This window comes from Syzygium oleosum, unplaced genomic scaffold (assembly GCF_021117445.2).
Source record: "Syzygium oleosum isolate NSW1041296 unplaced genomic scaffold, Sole_v2.1 Sole_v2.62, whole genome shotgun sequence".
Taxonomy (NCBI): Eukaryota; Viridiplantae; Streptophyta; class Magnoliopsida; order Myrtales; family Myrtaceae; genus Syzygium; species Syzygium oleosum.
Genome location: NW_026607546.1, coordinates 816,821 through 827,284, shown reverse-complemented (window position 1 = coordinate 827,284; position 10,464 = coordinate 816,821). Strand labels below are relative to the sequence as shown.

General features: G+C 36.9%; 1 pseudogene; it reads right to left on the bottom strand.

Moving 5' to 3' along the window:
- Positions 1–527: 527 nt before the first annotated feature.
- LOC130137151 (actin-related protein 9-like) lies at positions 528–7,721 on the bottom strand (annotated as a pseudogene).
- Between the last annotated feature and the right edge of the window lie 2,743 nt (positions 7,722–10,464).

The window sequence follows — 10,464 nt, the reverse complement described above, 5'->3', positions numbered from 1 at the left end:
TCTATGCAAGTGAAAATGATTTGAACGTTCAACATCTGGTGCTGCCTGGTAGACACATAAATGTATTTAGACCCATCAAGGTCAGCAATCAATGTCTTGAACCGCAGTTTCCAACATCTAGTAGCGAAATGCTCTCATTAACTTAAGAAGTTAGTGTATTTAGACTCGTATATTTGGTCATGAAAGAAGTAAGCTTGTCAATAAGAAGATGCAAGTTTGGAGTGATGGATATCAATATTGGTGAAAAAAATTTAAGTTAGCCGGTGTTTGAATACACTAATTAAGAGACCATGACAAGGTCTGACTTGAGGATCGAATCACCGTTTCTTGATGAGTTTGCATCAACATGGAAACATGGCATGTCACCATCTGAAGAAGCTTTTCTGTGTCTTTGAGATGGCAGTTTTCAAAAAGACACATACTTTTTGAAAATGCAATGTCAGCCTTTACCGCCATAATCATTTCATTCGCCAAGAAAAAGGAGATGGCGGTGAGTATGTTTTGCATGTTTTGATCAATAAACCAACAAAGTTTCTCACACAAATAGCTCTCAATTCTCCCTTAGGCAATAAACGAAACGAGTCATATTCAACTCACCAAATATACAGAGTCTTAGACAAAATTCATCTTCTTACAGAAAAATAAAAATAGTGAGAAAATGTGATGATACAATGCTTATCTTACTGCTCCACCGTTCCATGACACAAAAGTAGGGCATGTCCTTAATTGCAAAACTTGCTAAAGACTCACAAAGTTCATATGTAGTGTTAAACAAAAGACTACAACTCATTTTGCTCAATCCAGAAGTGCACAAATTTCAGTCGTAATGGATTCTCTATCTCACATGCACTGTTCGTAAGTCATAGCTTAAGAATACTGCACTTCTAAATAACCTTTATGACGAACTCTTCAAAGCATGAGATGAATGGTGGCCAGCTCAAGTCATGCGAAAGAATTGAGACGCCAAAAAAAACCAAGGCTCAACCTTTGAACAAGACATGTTTTTAAGAAATTTGACAAACTACAACTTAGAAGCTTAGATAGAATGTCGTCCTTTATACCATCAATCGAAAACATCCACAAAATCGACCCATTTAACATTTGAACATTGTGCTAAATGATGCTGCGTATCATGTGGTCACCAATACAATGAAATTAAAGCTGCATGACCAGCTAATCTCCACGTATAGTCGACAACTAAATGTAGCAACGAAAATATGATAGCGACATGGCAAGGAAAGAGCATGTTGACCTCGATTGTATCAATTGCTTCATCTGAAGGAATTGCATGAAATACTCTGTAAGAAGAAGAGAATCAACGAGCAATGAGACACAAATTTAGGCTTCGAAACTTCTATTGAAACATACCACCTATGGAAAAAGGATAGCAAAATACTGGACAATCACGCCAAAATCCATAATTGGGCACTTAGACACATCATTATTGACCCGAGGTTCATTTTTTCTTTAAATTCTCCAAAGAAAATTCCTTCTATTTAAATGGAAGATTCCAGAAAACAAAGGAGCATACATAAATTAGAAGTGAGCTTTTTCTCAGTTTCTTTTAGTCCTAAAATAATTTTGATGATAGTCATTGCTAGTCCTATAGACGATTTTTGCTTGATAAATAGAAAAAGTTCAACTATAGGGCACCAAGCGGGTGCAAACCCATTTACATAAACAGCCCAAAAAACTAAAGCCATACATAAAATAGCTCTCAAAACCAAAAGGGAGCTCATGCAGGATGAACCATCAATTATATGAAAGCAATTGGCATATAACAATTGCATAGGGTTTCAAATATCATGAAATCATGACAAGCCCGAAACATACATGTTTAGAGCTCATCGTCTATATTAATGCGTTCCTTCTTCAAACTTTTGCCAGAAAAGATGCCAATATCTTAATTTAAGGAGGGATTACTCCAGCAGATTTCTGTAAGTAATATATTCATCAATTTTCTTTCAGCATAGACGAGGCTCTTAACATCGGTTAATATAGAGTCGAACAGGAAATTCTGTCACCATGCAAGAATGCTCAAAAAGGCACAATTCTGCAAATGTTTAAAGAATAAGCAAAACTAACCTTTCTTCTACACCGGGAATGAGATCCTCAGTCAAAGCCACTCCGCCAATCTAAATCACCAAACCGAGTCATTATACCCAGTCAATTTATAGCAATTCAAAGAACATCTCAGGGTGTGCACGATACTCACCAGTTGTATGCTGCAGAATAGTTTTCTCTTAAGATCGATATGCCCTGTTAAAGTAATATAAAAAACTATGAACCATGATACATTAACAATCCCTGCAAGCAGAATTGAAGAAATTGCGAAGGACCTACCAGTTGAAAGGATGCTACTAGTGATTGCTTCAGCAAGGTCAACCTTCTCTTCCTTCTTAAGTTTTGTTTGAAATATAAGATAGCTGTCCCACATTAGCAATTTAATGTTAAACCCAGGATAAAAGCTATCTGCCATGTCTGGTCGTCTGGGATAATCAAAATGCCAAGTTTCTTTTAGAATATCCTCACTATCATTATATCTTGCAAAATAATCATTTTGTCACGATTAAACTTGATCTGAAAAGTTCTTAGAAGTAACAATTTCGCTCACCAAGAACGAGGTGGCGGAGGATATACATCTGGAGCCAAAAGCATTAAATAAAACAAACCTATAGAGGTACCTAAATAAAAAGGAACTATTGGTGCATCTCTAGAAAGCTAAACATCTAGAAGCAAAGTACTATAGAGATGAGATTTCATTTTGGGAAACATACTTTGAGAGCAGTAAGCCTTGTCCTATGAGATACAGCTGGCATCCCGTCCTCGTATGAGTGAACAATTGGTACAGCATCAACCTCCACCTCCTGTAAGCACGAAACTTAGTTTGTGGAAGAATGCTATGATACGGATTGTCCGAAAGAGAACACTTGGGGTTTGGGTATAATTTAGGTGTAGAAAACACTTGAGCATGTGAGTGAGCAATTATAACTTGGATTCTCCGATTATAGTGGATTATTTGTTGCTGGCTCTCTTCGTAGACGTAAGTACTGATATATCGGACTGAATCACATAAATCTTGGATGTCTTTTATCATTCCTTGTTTATTTCTTTGGTAATTTCATATTGGGCTTAATTTGTAAGATCTCGGTTAGCTTTCGCATTCGTTAATATTAAAACATAAATCCCCATTCTCACGTGGGTTTCTACCATTAAAAGTGGAGCATGGGCATACGTTTTTCAGTGCTCACGAGTACAAGAATTTTGACGAACACCAAATCTTAATTACCAAATTAGAGGGATTCATAGACTCACTTGGATGTATCACTAGGGTTCTTTCAGTTCGTTTAGCATCAACATATCTGTACGCTTGTTCAACATGTCACTGCGAACTTGAGGCCATAATATATGATGCCTCTGGGTCCATAGGAGGCATCTGGATATATCCTGAAACCCTATTACCCATCAATATCATAATCTTGGATGTTCATGAAGTAGTTTCAAGTCCAATTAAACAATAAAGTAGATATTTTGGACAAATAATAAAAAGTTGCACGCTGAATTAAGTTATCTCAAGATAAAAAACAGTAGATGGGTCAAAAGCTCTCTATCTGTAGTGTGACGCCGAATAATGATAGCCAGACCTCACATAATACAGGCAAATCAAAAGAGGAACCTTCAAGTATGTAAGGTGGTTAGGCAAATCAACTTTAAACATTGTGCACATGATGGTAGTGAGGCTAATGCAGATATACTGCAGTAAGCTCAGAACTATGAGAAGTAGTAAGCAGCACCACTCCATCAAATGGTAGTATCTTCTCGGAGGTAGGTAGAGCCACTCCATCCTGACATTTACAAAGGACAATTTCTTCATTAACTCAGTGGAACATAATCCATCATAATATTTAAAGTTGTCAGTAGATATAAGGTCTGAGCAGGATGTGTAGAAGTCTAATTTGTTTCATTGTTGTTAATACAATATTGGCCCAATTGAGAGTTATTTGTTTACCAGAAGAATGTTAATCAGACATATGAAACACAGCATTACAGTGGTCTAGAAAAGGAGAGTGCCTATTTACAAATGTTAACTTTGTAGCATAATTGGTGATAGGAAAAATCAAAACATAAACAGAATTTCTTCATCATTTTAATTCAGTTTTCAATCATTAATTTGGAGGTGACACTAACATTAACAAAATGAGAGGAGATGGTGGAACAAGAAATTTATAGCAAAGAGGAAAGAATAAGGATGAAGGCTGCAGCAGCAACAATCTCACTGCCGGTATGGTGATAACAAGTCAAGATTGATGTTGAAAGCTTAGACTGCACTGCTCTTTAATAATAATTACAGGTCAATATGGATTTCAGAAATAATTACTCTCGTCATGGGTCACTCATAAAGACAAACGAGCATAGCTCCTTTTTCTTTTCCTTCGGTTTATGAAAAGGTGTTATCTCTAAGGTCAATCTATGTTGACATGACCAGTGAATTTGCTTTAAAAGCTTGGCGGCAATGATGAGCATTGCATCATCTGCTCTGCATCACCAAAAGCAAGACTTATACTCCAATAGAGGCAAAATGTAAAATCTTACAAGTACCCCAATGCATATGACTGATGTCACCTGAGCTCCCACATTCACAATGCAGGCAGTTGACAAGCCGTTCCCAAAAGCTGCAGCAAGACTTTCCTGTTGAACATAGTTAATGAAGTATTTATAGTCTACTAATGGAGAATACAGTGGGTAATACTATAGTCACCTAAATATTTGTCATGATCGGTGATCACATCATGAGACAAAACACAATTTGGAGAGTGGAGAATACAGAAGAGAAAAAAGCATGCCATTTGGCTAAAGTTATTGCCATGCAAAGTAAACAAGCTGTAAGATAATGTGTTACATAAGTTACAAATCATGCATAGCCATAAATACGATATCAATTTTGTGATTCTAGGGAATGGCTGTCATCGGAATAGTGAAAGCATGCTAAAATATCTTTCACAGTTAAATATCTTTATCAACTATTTTATCATAAAACATGTTTCACACTAAAATATAGGTAAATTTCTGCAAGTCATCAGAAGGCAGAAAGGTTCCCAACCTGGTGTACCACGGCGGAGCTAAATTGCAAGTCCCGCAACACTATAGAAAGCACTTCCTTAATTTTTGCTTGAAACCAGAGAAAACAGAACATTCAATGTGAAATCTGCTAGATCCCTGGCAGAGAAAAACAGCAAAACAACCAACTACCCATTCAGTGGATTCTGGACACATGCATTCAATGCAACAAGCTCAACTTACAAGAAAGCAAGGGAAGCTGTTTGCAAAGATATTGCCATGGAAAAACCTTTTCGCTGTACCTAATAAAAGATGTACTTAGAGCACAAGAGGTAAAAGGATACCACCCACTGAAGGTACAGATGCAACTCATCCTTCAACCATTGATGTTGCGATCACTATATCATGTTATAATAGTATTTTTCGAAAAGCATATCACTAAGGATGAAGAATCCACCGAAGAATTTAGATAAATACCTCTTCCATCAGCAAGATGACTAAGCATACAGAATTTCAGCTCGATGGGACAAGCCCAGAACTATTTAACTACTAAAGCTAAAACACATTCTCGAATCTTAACTACCTGAGACGACACAAATTCTTGCATAACGGGGATGATGGAAGTGAGCAGGAGAACTTGTAGAGTAGAAGTTGATAAAAAAAGGAAAGCTAATCCATCACAATCTCTTGATTACAAATTACTCTATCTTCTTCTGGCATGGTGCATTAAGTGTAAAATCACTCATAAAACAATTATTCCCTAATTCTTTTAAGGCTTGTAGCAAGCCAGTACAATTTTGAGATTTTTTTGTATACTGGTTATGACAGAACTTGATGGAATATTTAAATATGGTTTGAAGTACCCAAGATTGGGAATTGGAACGGTGTAGTCTTTCTATATTTTTCTTTACAACATTGAGGGTGTGAATCACACCGAAGATAAGGATCATTCGGTCTGTTGGCAGGTATTTTCAATCCAACAATATACTAATCTGTCTTTTCTGAGACAAATGTGAGCGAGGAGGCTAATTTCCTTGGAGGCAATCTAGTAAAGGAAGTTCCTCAAAGAGTGGCTTTCTTTCCCTAGAAAAAGAAGGTTGTCTTAAAAAACATTTTGACAATCAGTAACATGCTGAACGGCTTTGATTCTGGTAATTGGTGATTTTGTAAGTGTGCCCTAGGGTTGTTAGGAACAAGGTTGCTAGGAACACTCATTAACTGTTGGTGCTTTCTTGGTTGAGTTTTCTACAGTTAAGAACAAGGTTGTGAGGAGCGGGATCCTACTTATGATCGATGAAGGTGTCTAAGGGATCGGATTGTAACATCAGATGGTGGGTTGTAAGATCCTAAAGTATTACACCGACAATATAGAAATCTTGGATAGTCCAATGAAGTTTGTTAATTATGAACATGGTGTGACATTAAAACTCCAAAATGGTGTGAATTTATAGTTTATATACTACATGTACAAGAAAAATCAGTATTTCTATTACCTGAACATCGGATATACATATTTAAAGGTGAAAGTATGTCAAAGGTCGACCAATGGGATCAGTAGGATCGCATCGATCCTATGATTTTTCTTAGCTTAGGATAGGGACCATGTAAAGATCCTAGGTAATTAAAGTCCTCCTTAAGATTCCAATCATTTCTTCAGTTTCAAATGAACTCCGGGCATGGATAAGAATGCATGTTAGCACAAGCAAGGAGAAGAAGAGATTGAAGGATTTCATTCCTCCAACAGTGAGAGAAATGTCAGAAGTTCATAGAAGGAGAAGCAAAACACAGCGTTCACATCCAAACTCATTAATGTTAGAAGTTTATTGAGAATCATTTTCCGCAGGGGTGGCAACCCTCAGTAACTTTTTTACAATAAGTCTATCTTATGCTTTCCAGCAGAAAATGTGGTATAGCAATATGACTCTGACGCACTGCCAACTGAAGAATCATAAGAGTACTTACAAAATAAGGTGGGAAGAAGTTGACAGCATGATTTTGATATAAGATCATACATACAGATTGACCTTATATCCAAAGTTCTATTTCAGCCTCTCATCCATTCTTTGGCAGTTCTTTAGCTTTGACTATAGGATCTTCTAAACCTATCACAAGTAAACACACAAGTTAATGACCCTTTCAAGCATCCCAACATAAAACGAAATTTCTTTGCAGATCACTCATAAACTGCGCCTGGTGTAATAAACTCCCGAACCAAAAGTGCCAATATATTTACTACTGATCCATGCTTTAGAGCTTAAGAAAAGGCCACCAATTGCTCAATGAGATGCAGAAAGTTCCCCAAAAAACCATAATCCCGGTAAATTTAGGTTTCCTCTTGTCAACCTAAAGAATATTACATTAGCTGAAGACCTTAAAAGTCCTTTCTTGGAGTAATCTTTAGCTACAGCAATGGTATACTACCTCTCAATTATAGAGTAGAAAAAAGAAATCTATTCCTAATGATAAACAAAGTAAAATGAGCCAATAAACCGTAGGAGAAAATAAAGAAGAAGCATGGGAAGAAACCACACTACAATTCTCTTATTACTCAACCACATGGTCATGCATCCACTTACAACACATAGAATCTCATGAAATGCATAAGCGGAAAAAGTAATAGTAAACTCTTCGTGTATAAACAAATGGACATAAGGAAAAGCAATGCAAATAAGTACCACGATTATCAAATGTCTCAGGCACAACAAGAATAGCAGAATACATATTCCTTTCAGATTGGGGTATATGAAACTTCTCCACCAATATCCCAGTCTCAGATAGTATGCAAATCCTCATATACCTGAGAAGCAAAATTATAGGGATGAGCAGCATCATGCCAAATTATTTTTTTCTACTTCACCGACGCCATACTATTATTGTATGACATAGCAAATGTATGTAGTACTTCACATTACAAGGGTGTTGCTGGATGCTTAGAGCTGACTCTTGATGAGGATATATGAAAGATATCGATGAATCTAACTAAGCAATTATTTTCTTTCTTCCTTTTTGGAGTGAAAGAGTCGAACTCAGTAATAACGAGACAGCACCTTCCTTCAGCGCGTAATATTAGGGGTTCTGATCTTACCTGCTGCATAGGATAATCTTGTGAAATGTTAACATGAACTCTTTGGATAGGACGGCACAAACAGTACGGCTCTATGGGTGATATTTTCAGCTTCGTCACAAATGAACCTTCTGTTTTTACGTTCACCTAAGTCCATATCCATTCCTTCGTGTTTGTCCAATGAAGTACTAGGCAAGTCTTTATTATTTGAGCTATCTGCAAAGCAAAGTTGAAAGTCATATAAAGAAGCACATACTAAAGACTTGCTGCAGATTTTCTATTTCAGCACAAAAATCATATTGCATTACACAACCTGTGTATAAAAAATATGAACTCGATCATTCATATAGCCCGGCAATCATAAATGCAGGGGACACGTAGGCGCAGGGGAAAAAAAGAGATGCTTCCACAAACACTGTAGATCATTTAGCAACCTGGACTATTTGTAAAATGCCTAAGACCTTTGCTCTGGCTGAGAGCCAACTCCACATATCCTTGAATAGCAAGAAAAAAATGAAAACAACCCTTTTCCGTTTTTGTAAACTACATATATAGTATTGCAACATTACGATTATTTTAATTTTTTTTTTTTTTGCGGCTGGACATGAATTAGATTTTGTATATGTTTTGATGTCATAATATCTAACATAGGGCTACCGTTTAGAGTATCATAATTTCAATACTAATTAGATTAGTAGGCTCATAATTTTTTTTATCAAGGGTAACTTATATGGGGAAAATAGGATACATGTTACATGATCTTTGCAATTTAGGATTTCCATTTTTTGCTTTGTTTATAGTTTTACATAGTCACCATATAATTAGTTATTAATTCATGAGCTCTTCCGAGTGCATCAATCACGTTTCCACATACAAGTGAAAAAAGAACTCTTGAGTAAGGAATGAATGAAATAAATTTGGATTGTTAGGAAATGGATTAATTACTTACGATTTTTAATTCATATGTTTAATAATCAATTAATCTCTTTTTATTTTTCACCATGCTTCATTTTATTAAATATAATGTTACAATAGTTTAGTAAACAGTTATGCGCTTTTCCGATATCGCTTCCATCAATCGTGTTTATGCATAAATGTGAAAATAGAACTCTCGAGTCAGGAATGAATGAAATAATATTGGATTTCCTCTTGTCAGGAAATTAATTATTTACTTATTGTTTCTAATTAATATATTTAAATGACTAATTTATCTCTTCTTATTTCTCCTCATTCTTCATTTTATTAAATATAATGTTACAATAGTTAAGTAAACATTTATGAGCTCTTTACGTAGCCCCAGGTAAATTAATCATGTTTTTTCATATAAAAGATGAGAATGCACAAGATTTGGACACGTGACGCAATTATCGAAGTCTATTCTATCCAACCATGTAATAATCCTAATTGGAAAATGTTTTCACTTCCTATTTTATTGAAGATTCCGTTAACATGTGCTTTCATGGATTTGGCGACAAATACTGTCCTAGTTGAGAAACAAGGAATTCTTAGGACGCGAATAATAACCATTCTGTTTTCCTGTTTTTCTTTTTTTTTTGTTTCTGAAAACAGGTTTGGAACAGAAATCTGTTTGGTAAAATAATTTCATTTTTTTATTTCTGGGACAAATTTTGGCCTCGAAATAGATTTAGAACAGAAATGAGAAGTTAAAATTTTTTGCTTTTCTATTTCGTAATGTAAATGTAAATAACAACTCTCTTTTATTGCTCACCCTTACGCCCACCGCTCGCCCACTCGCCACCCATTGCCGCTCGTGGCCGTCTGCCGCCACCATTGCCTTTCGCCAGGCCGTCCACCGGCGGCGTTTGCTAGCTAGCCTTCCGCCGCTGCTTGCCGGCCATCCGCCGTCCCCCGTCGCCACCTCCTTTCGTCGGCCAACCGTTCGCCGCCACCGCCGCCTTTCGCCGGCCATCCGCCGTCGCCTGTCACCACCGCTGCTCGTTGGCCGTCTGCCGTCGCCTGTCACCACCGCCGCTTGCTGGCTATCCGCTGCTGCCGCTCGCCGGCTATCCGCTGCCAGAAATAGTGCCAGGAAAGAGAAATGTTATCATTCGTGCCTTTAGTTGCCAACTCCGAGAGTTTGTTTGATATCTTCTAGGGTCGACTTTCAATTCAAAGAAAACTCATTTCTTTACGACCTTCTTGTCCCTTGTGTTTAGCTTCTTCACTAAATCATCACTCCCATATCACCACTATATAACCACGAAAGCGAACTTCATCAAGACCTAACTCACTCAAATACGGTAACACCAAGTAACGGAACACACAACGGACACCAGTACTGATCCCAAACATGACCGAGCAAGCGAATTGAGAGCGTTCGA